At 41.5% G+C, this 15966-nt stretch overlaps 1 pseudogene; it reads right to left on the bottom strand.

Moving 5' to 3' along the window:
• Positions 1-387: 387 nt before the first annotated feature.
• Positions 388-2015, bottom strand: LOC103290239 (pyruvate kinase PKM-like; annotated as a pseudogene).
• Between the last annotated feature and the right edge of the window lie 13951 nt (positions 2016-15966).

The raw sequence follows: 15966 nt of genomic DNA, 5'->3' as shown, positions 1-15966 counted from the left end.
GGCTCTCTCCTGACCCCAGGCCAGGCTTGGGAGTTCATTGAGGGTTCATTTCTACAGGAACTGAAGGGAGTGCACAAAGGAGGAGAAGCAGGAGCTTTGCCCTCTATGCTAAGCTCTGGAGCCTCCAGTCCTACACCCCTGCCCCTCTTGCTTAGGTGGGGCCATAAGATGGGCAGCCTGGCTCTGGGTTACCTAACCCGAGCAGGACTTTAAAAAGGCCATGTTTTACAGAGGCATTAATCTTCTTCACTGGGGTCCCAGCCCACCAGTGCCACACTGTAGCCCCAAGTGCACTCTACCCTCATTGCTGGCCTAAGGGATGGGTTGGGGGCGGGGGGATGAGACAGGGTTGAATGAGGGGCTCTGAGGCCCATCACTGCACAGGCACTACAGCATGGTGTTGGTGAAGCCGGAGCCAGATGCCGCTGGGTCAGCACGATGACCACATCTCCCTTCTTGAAGAAGCCTCGGTCCTTGCCAACATTCATGGCCAAGTTCACCCGGAGGTCCACTGGGCCAAGTTCTCAGCCCAGGCCTCCTGCACTGGGTCCTTATACACCCAGGGAAGATGCCACAGTACAGGTGAGCCTGGAGAGCTGTCTGATGATTATGGGTCACAGAAATGAGGGGGGCACTGGTGAATACCTGGTCACCTGGTGAGCAGACCTGCCAGGCTTGGTGAGGACAATTATGGCCCCATTTGGGGTACTTGAAGAAGGCCCACACAGCGCCCAAGGCAGCGGCTTCTGTGGGGAATGGGCGCCAGGCGGCAGAGTTCCTCAAATAATTGCAGGTGCTGCATGCGCACAGCCTCCAGGGTTAGTCCCCCATGTCCGTCTCTTCAGACAGCATGATGCAGTCGGCTCCATCCAGGACCACATTGGCCACATCACTGCCCTCAGCCCTAGTGGGACCCACTGCTCTCCAGCACCGGCGCGGCACAGATGACAAGCTCCCCAGCTTGGATGCACCACCCGATCATCATCTTTTGAGCAACTAAAGACCTTCTCTGTAGGAATCGCAATGCCTAGACCACCACTGAGCTACCATGATCCCATCACTGACTTCCAGAATCTCATCAAACCTCCGAATCCCCTCGTGGTTCTTGATGTTGCTGATTACCTTGATGTTCTTTCCTTTTCTTCCAGAACCTTTTTGACTTTGTGGACATCGGATGCCTGTGGATGAAAGACCAACACCCTTTCTGCATCCTGCTCTACCCCCAAATTCAGATCTTGGATGTTCTTTTCTGACAGACAGGCGTGTCCACAGCAGCCCCAGGGAGGTTCACACCCTTCTTGATGCCCCAAGAGGCACCATTCTCCACCCCTGTCACCAAGGAGTCAGCACCTTCTTCCTTCACCTGCAGAGTCATAAGTCCACCATCCAGTAGAATAGATCTTGCTGCCCACTTCCACCACCTTGCAAATGTCCTTGGAGTCCATCCACATGGTGTTTTCCTCACACTTTCATGAAAGCCTTATCTAGCATGATCTTGAGAGTGGCCCCTTTTTTCAGCTCCTCCTCCGGGGTCCTGCTGCCCTTGATGAGCCCAGTTCAGATCTCGGGTCCTTTAGGGTCCAGGGTCACAGCAACAGGCCGGTAGAGAACGGGATCAAGAGTAAAGCTTTCCGAGGCCGTGCATGTTCTTGATGGTCTCTGCCTGGTACTTGTGAGTTACAGGAAAAAAGTTCAGACGAGCCACATTTATTGCAGACTTAATCATCTCCTTCAACATCTCCACTGATCGGGAAGCCGGGCCAGAAGATGCCAGGGGACCGAGCTGTGATGGACGGTGAGTCAATGTCAGGGCCTCACCTGTGCTCCAGGAACGCGTCAGCCCTGGCCACATGCAGCTGCTGGGTCTGAATGAAGGCAATCAGCACATCACTGTGGGGCTTCCGAGGGGCTCCTCCCTGGTGGTCCAGCCAGGCTGCTGCGGAGAGAGAGGTCTGGAGGCTCCCAGGGCAGTGGTGTTGCCCCTGTGCCAAAATGAATGCTGTTTTAAAATCCATTTCAAATTGTTTGCCCAGGTTTCTTTCGCTATTTTTTTCTCCCTTGTGTATGAATGATACACTGGAATACGTTGGAGACATTTGTTTGTTGGGTGGAAAAAGATATATTCAGGTTTTTAGCCCATTTTTCAAATGAATTATTTGTGTTTTTGCTATTAAATTTTATGAGTTTTTAATACATATTTGGGATATTGATCCCTTATCGAATATATGGCTTGCAAATGTTTTCTCCCATTTTATAGGTTGTCTTTTATTTTGTTGATGCCTTTCTTTGCTGTGCAGATGGTTTGAGGTTTGATGTTGATGACTGATTGTTTTGTTTGTGCTTTTGGTGTCATTTCTAAAATATCACTGCCAAGGTCAATTTGGAGGAGCTTCTTCTCTGTGTTTTCTGCTGGTACTTTTATGATATTTGGTCTTGTGTTTAAGGCTTTGGTCTATTTCAAGTTCATTTGTATGAATAATGTGAAATAGGGATCCGATTTCATTTTCTGCTCTTGTTTCTCCGACACCATTTGTTGAAGACTCTCCTTTTCCAGTTAGGTGCTCTTGGCTCTTTTATCAAATACTAGAGGCCTGGTATATGAATTTGTGCACGGGGGGTAGGCCAGCCATCCCTGCTCCCAATCAGGGTGGGGCCAGCCAGGGGGAGGGGCTGCAGATGGTTGGTGGGGCTGATCAGGGCCCTGATCTGGCTGGTTGGCTGCCACAGTGTTTCACAGTGACCGGTCATTCTGGTTGTTCTTATCATTCCGGCCATTCCCGTGTTCTGGTCACTTGGCTTTTATATATAGATTATTTAACTGTGTATGTGGGAGTTTAATTCTGGACTCTCTAATCTTTCCCATTGGTCTGGTCTATGTGTCTATTTTTATGCCAGTAATATACAGACTATATACCTATTTTTACCAGCATATTTTATATTTTCGGGTTTACTGTTATTAATTACTGTTCTTTTGTTTCAGCTTGAAGATCTCTGTTGAGTATTTCTTGTAAGGCAGGTCTAGTGGCGATGAACTCCCTTGGCTTTTATTTGGGAAAGTGTTTATCTCCTCTAAATTTATGAAGAACAACTTTGCCAGGTAAAATATTCTTGACTGACCTTTTTTTTCATTCAGCACTTTGAATATACTTTTCCACTCTCTTCTAATCTGCAAGGTTTTTGCTGAGAAATCTGCTAGTTACCTCATGGTAGTTCCCTTATATGTGTGGAATTTTCTTGTCTTGATGCTTTTGAAATTCTCTTTGATTTTAGACATTTTTTATATAATGCATTTTGGAGAAGATGTCTTTGGGTTGAATGGGACTAAGAGCTTTATGAATTTGGATATTCAAATATTTTTCCAGATTTGGAAAGTTCTCAGCCATTAACTCTTTAAATAAGCTTTCTGTCCCTTTCTCCTTTCTTTTCTTCTTTCTTGGACTACAATATGCATAGATATTTTCACTTGATGGTAAATAAAAATTCACATGAGCTTTCTTTATTCTTTTTTATTATTTTTTTCTTTGTTCTCTTCGGACTGGATACTTTCAAATGACCTGTCTTCCACATCTAAAATTCTTTTTTCTGCTTGATAAAGTCTGTAGTTGGCACTCTCTGTTTTTCTTTTTCTTTTATTTTAGTCATTGTATTCTTCAACATAAAGATTTTCTATTTAGTTCCTTTAATGATTTCTATATCTCTGTCAGTCTTGCTATTTTGTTCATATATCATTTTTCTGATTCTATTAAATTGTATTTCTGTTTTCTAAGAGGTCAATGAGCTTCCCCAAAACAACTATTTTGATCTTTTATCAGACAAATTGTAGATCTCTATTTCTTTGGGGTCCATTGTTAAAAAAATTATTTTGTTTTTGGTGATATTATGATTCCTTAATTTTTTATGTTCCTTAGTCTTGACTTGCTATCTTTGCATTTGAAGAAGCAGTCATCTATTGCATCCAATGTTTATGCATTAACTTCAGTAGAAAAACACCTTCTGTCAATCCTGCCAAGAATTCCCAGGCTTTCTAAACTTTCTATGAATATGCCTGCTCCACATTTCTTCTTCCCTCTTATTGGTGAACATTCTTAAGAATGTATGATTCTGCCTGATTCTGCAAAGTCAGGCCAGGTTCTGACAGCCTGCTGTTTGCTTTCCGTAGGATGGGGTTAAATGCTCAAGTTTGTGTTCTTCCTCCCAATCCTACAGTCAGGCTGGCTTTTTGCATATGCTCACTAGCCGTCTGCAAATATTTGCTCTGTCTACTCTTTGGAGAACAAATGGGGTTCTGACCATGAGGTGGTGGTGGTGGGGGTTTGTGGGTGAGACAAAAGGAGCATTGGGCATGCCCATGGGCCAGTTGGAGAAATCCACAGGTGAGGTGTCTCCAGTGGTTCATGGGCAGAATTCTTCATAGAGGCTACAAAGCAATTAGGATCTGTGTGCTTTTAATTACCTTTAAGCCCTGCTGCTGTTCTCCCCACCCTTCTTTGCCTTTTAGTTGTGCAGCACACCTCAGTATTTTGGCCGGGGCAAGAAGGAAGTAAGGCTCATTGGCACAGTTGTGCACAGCTGGAGAAGCTGGGCCCTCACTTGCAAACTCCTTTTCCTGTGGAGAAAATCACTGGCCAAGAGAGTTTCTCCTGGCACTTAGCCGTGCTTCAGGTAAAGTGAAATGTTCCTCTTACCCTCCTAAATGTGTCTAATCTTGGATTTTATTTTTAATCCAACAGTGTGTGGACTTCAGGACTTTCACAAGGTATTCTTCCCTATATTTCATTATAAAATGTTGTGTTATTTGGGGTAAATATGGTAGAAAAGTCTTATCCCACGTTTTTGCTGATGTTACTTTTCTAAATCCTCCCAACACAACTTACTGAATCAGCCTTTCCTTTCCAAAATATTTGAATGGATAATAAATTCTATCAATAATTTTTTTTTTGCTTACTAATATCATGCACTGTATTAATATATTTTAACATGGGGAATCATTGCTCAATGATTTAGCAAACCCTATTTTAGAACAAGATATTTTTCTTAATTTAGTTCTCTGAAAAACTTGCTAATATTTTCTTCAGGTCTGTAATTATTGTGTATGTGTTTGTGTGTGTGTGTATGGATAGATATGTACACATTATAATTATTGGTTATCAATCAGTCTTATATATACATATATAGCTTCAGAGACTTAAAATCATTAGCAACTCATATTTCTTCAGTTATCTAGAATCCTATATAATAAAAGGCTAATGTGCAAATAGACCGAATGGTGGAACAACTGAACAACCAGTCACTATGACGTGCACTGACCGCTGGGGGTGCACACGGAACATGGCGGGCATTGGCAGCAAGCGGCAGAGCATGGAACATGGCGAGTGTCTGCTGCGGCAGGATGGTGGAACAGGTGAACGGGGGGCGCCAGACCAAGGTGGGGCGCCAGTGGCTGTCATCGGGCGAGCCTTTGATAGTTACTGAAAATTCTTTGCTCCCGTGCGCCGCGGTCCTGCCTGGTGCTCACACCTGCTGCCAGTGCCCAATGCCAGCCCCAATTGCCCCTCAGGGTTTCTCCACATCCCCCTGCTCCTGAGGGGCGATCGGAGCCGGCAGCCGCCTCTCACACCCACTGTCAGTGACGGTCCCGCTTGCACCCGCTGCTGGCGCCCGGTGCCCAGCGCCAGTCCCTATCACTTGGTGACATCAGTGGGTGCAAGTAGCAGCTGCCGGCCCCAATTGCCCTGAGGGCTTCTCCACCTTCCCCTGCTCCTGAGGGGTGATCGGGGCAGCAGCTGCCGCTTGCACCCCCTGTTAGCACTGGCCCTAATCGCTCCACAGCGTCAGTGTGTGGGAGCTGCAGTGGTGGGAACAGGACTGTCAGCAGACAGGGGAACTGGGGCTGCATCAGGAGGGACCGGAGCAAGGGGGGGGCGTGCCAAGGAGGATGGGCCGAGACCCACCCCTGTGTCCACTGCAGCCTCGCAGCCCACAGTTCCTTTCAAGATGCACAAATTCGTGCACTGGGCCCCTAGTAATTTAATAACATAGGATTCATCAGTTCCTTAATAATTTTACTTAAATCAACCACAAATCCATCTCCTCTAAATGATTTTCTGAAAGATATTTTGCATAATACTTTAGAAATGTTTTTCAAGTTTATTAATTTAGGAATTAAATCTCTCTAAAATAAATTTGATACTTTAAATAATTATTTATCCCATTAAAATATTTGTATTATCTCCACAGAGCTATGTATATTAAATTCGTAAATTTTAACTTCTTTTTTATTCCTGTGGTTATGTTACACTTACCTGATTTCTAATGTTGTGTGTCTGCAACTTTTACTTTTCTTTTTCAATCTCACCAGAAGAGAAAACTAATATTGAACTTTATCATTTTTTTAAAGTATTAATATTAACTTCTGTTTCTATTTTCTGAATGACTTTCAGCTTTGGCAGGTTTATACTTTCTGTCATATTTTTTCTAGCTTCTAGATTTTATTTCTTTTAATAATAAAAGTATTTTTATCTGAAAGAACTTTGGCCGTATGTCATAAGTTCTAATATATAGTATTCTAATTGACTCATTACCATTAATTGGTTAATAACTTGTGATTATGCTGTTTACTTCCACTTTGACTCAGAAGTAATTTTAAAATTTCCTCAATATGTATCCTTTCGATATAAACTTTCATAAGTTTTATTGTTCTCATGCATTATTGTCTGTATATATATTATACAACTTCTGTTGTGTGTGATTTTGTGATTTCTTTTGGTTTAGAATCCTAATATATGATATATCCTATTTTTTTCACTTTGCTTTTTACACTTTTATTTTTTAACTTTTTATTTTATTGTTGACGCTATTACAGGTGTCCCATTTCCCTATCTTTGCCCACCTCCACCCAGCACCCATCCCCCACTTCTCTCTGGCCATCACCACACTGTTGTCTGTGTCTATAGGTTAGACATATATGTTCTTTGACGAATCCCTTCACCTTTTATCCAGTCCCTTCCTTCCCCTCCCCTCTGACAGCTGTCATTCTGTTCCACATATCATGACTCTGTTTCTATTTTGTTCAACACTTTAGTTTCTTCATTCGATTCCACATGTAAGTAAGATCATATGGTATTTGCCTTTCTCTAACTAGCTTATTTCACTTAACATAATAATCTCCAGGTCCAAAAGGTAAGATTTCCTTCTTTGTTATGGCCGCATATCATTCAATTGTGTAAATGTATCATATATTTTTTATCTACTCATCGACTGATGGGCACTTGGACTGTTTCCAGATCTTAGGTAGTAAATAATGCTGCTATGAACATAGGGGTGCATATATTATTTATGATTGGCATTTTGGGATTCTTAGGAAATATTCCCAGAAGTTGGATCACTGGGTCAAATTGCAGTTCCATTTTTAATTTTTTGAGGAAACTCCATACTGTTTTACATAGTGGTTGCAGAGTAGGTATTCCCACCAGCAGTGTAATAGGGTTCCCTTTTCTCTACATCCTCACCAACACATGTTGTTTGTTGCTTTATTGATGGTAGCCATTCTGGCAGGTGGGCAGTGATATCTCATTGTGGTTTTAATTTGTATCTCTCGCTGATTTGTGATGTTGAGCTTTCTTTTTCATATGTCTATTGGCCATATGTATATCCTCTTTGGAGAACTGTCTATTCAGGTCTTTTGCCCATTTTTTCATTGGATTATTTGTTTTACTGGTTGGTGAGTTGTATAAGTTCTTTATATATTTTGAAAATTAACCCTTTACCAGATGTATCATTGGTGAATATGTTCTGAAAGGTTCAAGTCAGTGGCGCACAGGCAGGCTATATGGCCATCTCAGATAGCGGCTTAAAATTTTGAATTTATTTAAAGAAAAGGGGTTGGGAGTTGGGGATATTCAAAGGGAAGGGATACATAGCACTTAGCATAATAATCTCCAGGTCCAAAATGGCAGCTTATGCTGAGCTAAAGGGTATTGGATCTGGGCTGCTTTAGCTCACTGAGAAGTCAGAGAAAAGGGGGCCTTGGAGACAGGTTCAGGAGGTTAACTCAGGACGAGCTACCGCTGCGCATTGCTCCCCTGGTTGCAAGTCTCAAGGGGTCTCTGAGAGGTTGGGAGATACATGCCTGTGTGGGAATGGCACAGGTGTGCTCCTAGGAGGGAGAGCATGTGCTGGATCCTTTGTCCTGAGTATATTTATATTTTTCTTGCAGGTGGAAACCTTAGGGGAAGTCTCAGGGGAGGGTCTTAATAGAATATTAATTAGCTTTCCAGATTTGCTCTTTCAGGGTTTGGTTCTCCACTGATTGGTCAGTGCTAGGTGAGAGGGTCATTAGTCAATGTTGCTGGTCCTGAGGCAGCCACGATGCCACCTGTCTGTTTTTGCTGCCTTTCTAGGCCAAGAGCTAAAATACAACTGAGGCCTAGATATCTTTATGGAGGAAAAGGTCAGGGGGGGGGTCTAAACTTCCTGATCAGTATATGCTAGAGGAGTACAGGTTACCCTGGGGGCGAGGTTTTTGTTTTGCCCCTTTCTAGGCATCCAGGGCTTTCTGCCCTGGTGATTTTCTGTACCTGGCCCATCATCCTTGATCGGGGCAGGGGGTTTGGGGGGTCTAATATATTCTCCCATACAGTGGGTTCCCTTTTCATTTTGTTGATGGTTTCCTTTGCTGTACAGAAGCTTTTTTAGTTTGATATACTAGTAGTCCCATTTGTTTATTTTTATTTTTTCTCTTGTCCTAGGAGATATAGCTGCAAAAATATTGCTATGAGATATGTCTGAGATTGTACTGCCTATGTCCTTGTCTAGGATGTTTATGATTTTGCAACTTACATTTAAGTCTGTTATCCATTTTGAATTTATTCTTGTATATGGTATATTGTAGTAGTCTAGATTAAATTTTTTTCATGTACATGTCTTTACACCATTGTATGCTTTTGCCTTCTTTGTCAAATATTAATTGACCATAAAGGCATGGGTTGAATTCTGGGCTCTCTATTCTGTTCCATTGATCTATCTATATGCCTGTTCTTGTGCTAGTACCAGGCTGTTTTTATTACAATGACCTTGTAGTATAGTTTAATATCAGGTATTGTGATATGATATATTCTTATATGTATATCATGAGCAAAGAAAAATGTATTATGTTGACATTGGCAAAATTATCCTGATTTATAATATTATTCATGATATATATATATATTAGTCAATACCTGAAATTTTTTCATAATTACATTCAATGCATTGTTAAAATACAGATTTCCAGGAAACACCCATGCCCTCCTAATTCACAGTATCTAAGAATTTGTTTCAGGATTATTTATTAAAATCTTGCTTCCTGATTCAATGAAGTTGGGGTTTTATGGTTTGTTTGTTTTTAATTTTGTTTTTGTTTGTTTTTTCCTTCTACTTTACCTGTACAGATATTTTTCCAGGGAGAATATTTGGTGAGCAAATGCTTTCAAAAGCCTCTTCATGGATTGCTGATCCAGCTGCTGTGCCAGTGGGAAAGCCTAATACTGTGATAAATAAAAAGGGTTAAATTGACCTGCATAAGAAATAACATAAGATTCAGGGGCTGTGAAACTACAAAAAAATTCATCAGATTTAGAGAAGTCTCTAATGTGAGGTTGTGAGATTCAGTTTTTAAAAAGAGGAGTCAGTGTTAGCTTCAGTGAGAAGGTGCCATTTGAGCAATGACAAGAGGCAAAAGAGTTAACCATGTAGACTGCTGAGGAAATTTAACAGTGTGGATATCAGTTTGAACAGAAAGCCTGGAATGATAATTTAGGCTGAAAGAACAGGTATGTTTGGGAAATATGAAAAATTCAGGATGATAGAGCATAGCAAATAAAGGCAAGAGTGTGTGTAAATGAGATCAGAAGAGGTAATGACTGGGGGATTAAGTGTGACTTGAGGTCACCTTTATGCTGACCTAATGGAGAGTTATGCACTACCACCTGTGACCATGTAACTTACTTTGACCATAAAAGTGGAAGGGACATGTTTAATGTCCGTCTGGAAGCTTTAAAAGCCCATCATTCTGCCTTCTATTTCTTTTCCCCTTATTGCTATGAACTTGATCAATCTGGACACAGAGTGAGAATGATGACAATCCTATGCAGTCCCCCTGGGTACCTATGATGTGTATACACTGAGTGGCCAGATTATTATGACCACCTGACGTTTGTAGGCAAATAGCCATACACTGCATCGTATGGGATATGGAAGCCAAAGGCCTGTTCGAACACCTTTGCTGTCTGCAGCTACCAAGATAAAACGTCTCTAATTCGCACAGGAACACAAGGATTGGACAGTAGAGCATTGGAAAAAAGTCATGTGGTCTGATGAATCACGTTTCCAGTTGCATCATGCAGCTGGCAGAGTGAGAATTTCGCGGAAACAGCATGAAAGCATGCACCCCACATGCATGAGTACAACCCTTCAAGCTGGTGGAGGCAGTGTTATGGTTTGGGGCATGTTTTCCTGGCATGATGTGGGCCCTTTAATTCATGTGGAACAACGTCTGAATAGCACAACATATCTAAGTATCGTTGATCAAGTTCATCCTATCATGTTGATGGCATATCTCAATGGAGATGGCTTCTTCCAACAAGACAATGCGCCATGCCACGGTGCTTGTATTGTGCAGGAGTGGTTTCAAGAACATGAGGGAGACTTTACCTTGCTTAGGTGTCCCCCACAATCACCAGATCTCAATCCAATTGAGCATTTGTGGGACGAAGTTAAAAGAGCCATCAGGCAGCTGGTTCCACAACCATCAAATCTCACAGAACTGGACAGTGCTATCCATCAGGCATGGTGTCAGATTCCTCGCATCACCTTTCAACATCTCGTGGAGTCAATGCCAAGAAGAATCGCCACAGTATTAAAGGCAAAATGTGGCCCAACAAAGTACTGATGGGGTGGTCATAATAATCTGGCCACTCAATGTATAATATCAGGTGCAAGAAATAACCTTTTTTTTAAAACTAGCAATTGTTGCCAGCAATCACTTGAAAAATATCTAATGAGCATGTGTTAGATACTACTGGCTGCATTTGACAAGTACTACAAAGAGATGAGCTTAAAAAGAATTTGCTGTTTAGCAAACAGAAATGAAAGGGGAGTGAAAAAATGTGGAGGTTTGTAAGACTGAAATAGGCAACTGCTTTTCCCCACCTACCAGTATAAAATAAACTCGAGAGTGTCTTAAAGCAAAGAAAGCCCTTTGGCAAGGATCAAATCAATGGTAAGCCCTTCACTCCCATCATTCCTACCTCTGGGTGGATTATGATAGTACTCAGTTAATTTAGCAGAAAATGGTTCAGGAAAACCATGTAGCTTTCCCACAGTGCTTAATAAGCTCAGGGCACCTGCAATTAGTCATGTCTAAAAAAGAACTTAAGTTCCATCGGAACATGGAACTGACTGGAATCAAATAAACTAAAAACTCAAAAGTTTTTGAGACAGTTGTGTTATCAAAAAGAGCCACTAACCTAAATAAAAGTAACCGTGATTGTTTAAGACTTCAAATAACCTGAGGCCCCAAGGATCAGGAAGCAGTTTGACAAAGCTGCTCAGACTCCAGAGGACATATCCTCTGAAGCTCACTTCAGATGTAGCTACAGAGGATAATCTCAGAGGAAGGAGCTCCCAGAAGGTGGAGCCAAGAGTCATAGAGAAGAGTAAACCGGGGGAACTTACTCCATGAAGCAGAATTGAAGACTAATCAATAATTAGTCCTTAAAACCAAAGAAAAAAGACATTCCCAACTATCTGTGGGGTTTCAGTATGGCTCAGGGATTGCCATGTCTCCTTTTGAACAGGAGTATATACTGTGGCCTCATCTCTGTACAACCATCATATACCTGGTGCAGAACTTAATAACTTTACTTTTGTGGTTATATATATTTCTCAACTGAGTAGAGCTATATTCACACCTAATATAGAGACTACCTGGTATCACCTCTTCCTATTGTGCATCATCACTCATCTAATGTATTATTATGAATATTTTCAGATATACTCAAAATTAGAAAAAGTAGTACTAATAAACTCTCACACACCTATTATCTAGGTCCAATATTTTCTTAATATTGTGCTCTATTCGCATTCTCCCCTTTTGCCAGCAAATCTTTCTTAGTAGTATGCAATTTAACCATAGTTTGTCTTTGATTCATTTATGAGCTACATTGATTAATGGAGCCTGATGTTGGCATGAGAATCAAAAATAAATCAATAGAACAGCAACACATTCTAGGAAAAATACATAACCTATAAGTGCTTATCCTATCTAATAAAGAGGGAATATGCTAATTGACCATCAAGCCCTCACAAAGATGGTGGCACCCACAGCCAATAAGGAGGGAATATGCTAATTGACTGCCACACCCTCAAAGATGGCAGTGCCCACAGCTACAAGATGGCAGTGCCCAGTTCCCTCAGCCCTGCTGGGGCAGCAGGCACACTACGTGCCTGCCTCCAGAGTCCCCCAGGCCCCTCAGCACCCCAGCCACCCAGGGCTGGCCCAAGGCACAGGCAAGCTTTGGATGGCAGCTGCCCAGCTGCCCAGCTGCCCAGGGCTGCCCAAGGCTCAGGTAACCAGGGCCAGCTGAGGCTTGTGCTGCTGGCAGTGGCAACAGCAGAGGTGTGATTGGGGCATTGCCTTCCCCTGATTGTTGGGTCACCTCCTGCCCTTGAGGGCTCCAGGACTGTGAGAGGGGGCAGGCTGGGCTGAGGGACCCCCCTCCAGTGCATGAATTTTCATGCACCAGGCCTCTAGTTATATAATAAAAGTGACATTTAAAAATATAAGAGAAATTCTATAGTATTAAATATAAATGTTAAGAAAACATAGAAATAACTTTACAGATTAAATTACATAAAAATTTAAAGTTCTTTTGCAAAATATATATTAAAGCAAACTAAACAACTTGCAAGCTTGTCATTTTTAGTGACAATAAATATTACATATTTTCACTGCACTTAATATATAAAGAGCTATGAAAGATAAATAAGAACATGTGAGTTTCAATAGTAAAACCATACATTTTCATTAATCATGCAAAACAAATAATATTTATAATGAAATAATTTTACATTTTTAGTGAGAAGTTATTTTTACTTTTAATATTTATTATTAGCAGTAGTCTGTAGAAAGAGGTTATTTCAATTACCATATGTGGATGAAATGGAAATTTGTACAATATTACTGAAATAAAATTAGTATCTTATATAATAAAAGCCAAGTGACCTAAATGGTGGAATGACCAGAACGACCAGAGGCCAGAACTACCACAGCCCCTCACCCCAGCCGGCCGCCCCCAGCGAGAGGTTAGGGGTGATCAGGCAGGCAGAGGCAGTTAGGGGCAATCAGGCAGGCAGGTGAGTGGTTAAGGGTGATCAGGCAGGCAGCGGCAGTTAGGGAAGATCAGGCAGGCATGCAGAGGGGTTAGGGGCAATCAGGCAGTCAGGCAGAGTAGTTAGCAGTGATCAGGCAGGCAGGGCTTTCCCTCTGGCAGCCACCTTGCTTTCCATTTTTCCTCCCTCTTCCTTCTGAGTTGTCTTCAGTCTTCACTCCTCCCTCCCTCAGTGTATGCAAATTAACTGCCATCTTTGTTGGGTAATTTGCATACTCGCCCTGATTGGCTGGTGGGCATGGCTTTGGCTGGTGGGCGTGGCTTTGGCTGGTGGGCATGGCTTGGGCATAGCGAAGGTGCGGTCAATTTGCATATTACTATTTTATTAGGTAGGATATGAGAGGTTGATTGGAACTTCTTTTGGTACCTCATGAAGGGGAATGTTAAGAAACCATGCTACATAGTCACATCAAGCATAGAATTAGTTGGATCACTAAGCAGGGCAACCAAGGTCATTTAAAGGAAAATGAACTGAAAGTATTTAGTCAGCTTCAGAAGGAGCCTTTATTGAATTAGGTGATCATAATCTGTCTTTTTGAGCTCAGCTGATATTCTTCAAGCTCCCTTCCTGACCAAGCAGATCTCACATCCCATGTAGCCACCTTACAACCAGGTGAACCCCATTGTGATATAGACTTTCTTAGGACTAAGTGGACAGAATGCCTCAGATAATCAGATATCCAGATATTCTTCCCAATCATGCAATTCTGAAACCACCTATATGAACTAAGTCACAGGATTAGCACAAACTATTTTACATCTCTCAATGAGTTTGAGTAATGTGACTAAGGTCACATAGTAAGTTATAGAGCAGGATATCAACCTCTTAACCACTGTACTGCACTATTTCTTTCATTTATTCATTCATTCATCCATCCATTTGTCATGTAATTACTGAGTTCCTATTATGACCTAGATGTTAGAGAGGTTATTATTAAAGAATACATGCCATTTTAGAAACCCTGCTCTTCCCAGGGTTTCAGCAGAGTAAATAAATAAAAAAAGAGAAGGGCCTCTAAATTCCAGTCTATCCTAGTGCTGCAAATGTCCTCATTGTTTGATATCAGGCAGACCCTTCATTCAACGGATCTCTGTGTTCATACCACAAGATCAATATCTTACTGTATAAAACAAATATTTGGTGTAATTTAAAGCATTTCAGGCATTGATAGAATAAGTGAAAATTTAATACAGTTGCCCCACCTTATCCATAGGGCAAATATTTCAATACCCCTAGATGCTTGAAACCATGGATAGTACTGAACTCTATATATAATGTTTTTCCTATTCATACATAGCTATGATAAAGTTTAATTTATAAATTAGGTGGTAATGTAGACTGGTGCAGCCACTATGGAAAACAGTTTGGAGTTTCCTCAAAGAATTAAAAATGGAACTGCCATTTGACCCAGAGATCCAGCTTCTGGAAATATATCCTAAGAATACCAAAGCACCAGTTTGAAAGAATATATGCACCCCTATGTTTATAGCAGTGTTATTTACAATAGCCATAACTAGAAACAGTCCAAGTGCCCAGCAGTAGCTGAGTGGATATAAAAACTGTGGTACATTTATATAATTGAATAATATGTGGCCATAAAAAAAAGTGGCATCTTCCCTTTTGTGAAAGCATGAATTGACCTGGAGATTATTATGCTAAGTGAAATAACCTAGTCAGAGAAAGACAAGCATCATATGATTTCACTTATATGTGGATCTAATGAACAAAATAAACTGACTAATAAAATAGAAACAGAGGCATGGATACATGGATACATGGAACAGACTGATAGAGGTCAGAGGGGAGGGGTACTGGATGAAAGAGGATGAATGGATTAAGCAAAAAGTAATAATAATAATAATATATATCACAGAGAGGCAGACAGCCGTGTGGTAAAGGCCAGAGGGAGGCAGGGCAGGGTTGGGTGGAGGTGAGAAAAGATAGGGAAAATGAAAAAATGGGGAATACACACACACACACACACACACACACACGAAATTTGTGCAAGGGTAGGCCTTCCTTCCCCCAGCTGCTGGCACCAGCTTCCTTCTGGCATCTGGGACCGGGCTTCCCTTGCAGCCTGGCTTCATCTGGAAGGACATCCGGTCTCATTAGCATATTACTAGTATTCTCAAATAATAATTGTGATGAGTTTTTCCAGCTAACAGTTCATGAACAACTTGGGAAGTGCCTGCTGTGCATTGCTTTGGCATGTACATTAATTGAAGACTTTCTCTTTTTACTCTTTTTTATATGTAAAATGTATATGTGTGTGTGTGTGTGTGTGTGTGTGTGTGTGTGTGTGTGTGTGTGTGTGTGCATGTGCACATGTGTGAATACTTAGTGATTAGAATAAACCAATTTGAAGACATCTTGAATAAGCACTTTTAAAATGGAAATGCCATAATGCCATCAAGGATTTTTCCTCTGCTTATCCAACCATTATCAGTTGATTTATTTAATGAAACTGAGGACCAAGAAAGACTGAATATACAGCTTTCAATAGAACGCTCTCATGCTGTGGTTGTTGAAGTGATA

The sequence above is a fragment of the Eptesicus fuscus genome, chromosome 9, assembly GCF_027574615.1.
Source record: "Eptesicus fuscus isolate TK198812 chromosome 9, DD_ASM_mEF_20220401, whole genome shotgun sequence".
Taxonomy (NCBI): domain Eukaryota; kingdom Metazoa; phylum Chordata; class Mammalia; order Chiroptera; family Vespertilionidae; genus Eptesicus; species Eptesicus fuscus.
The sequence above is the reverse complement of the archived record's forward strand: the minus strand, read 5'-3'. Positions and strand labels throughout refer to the sequence as shown.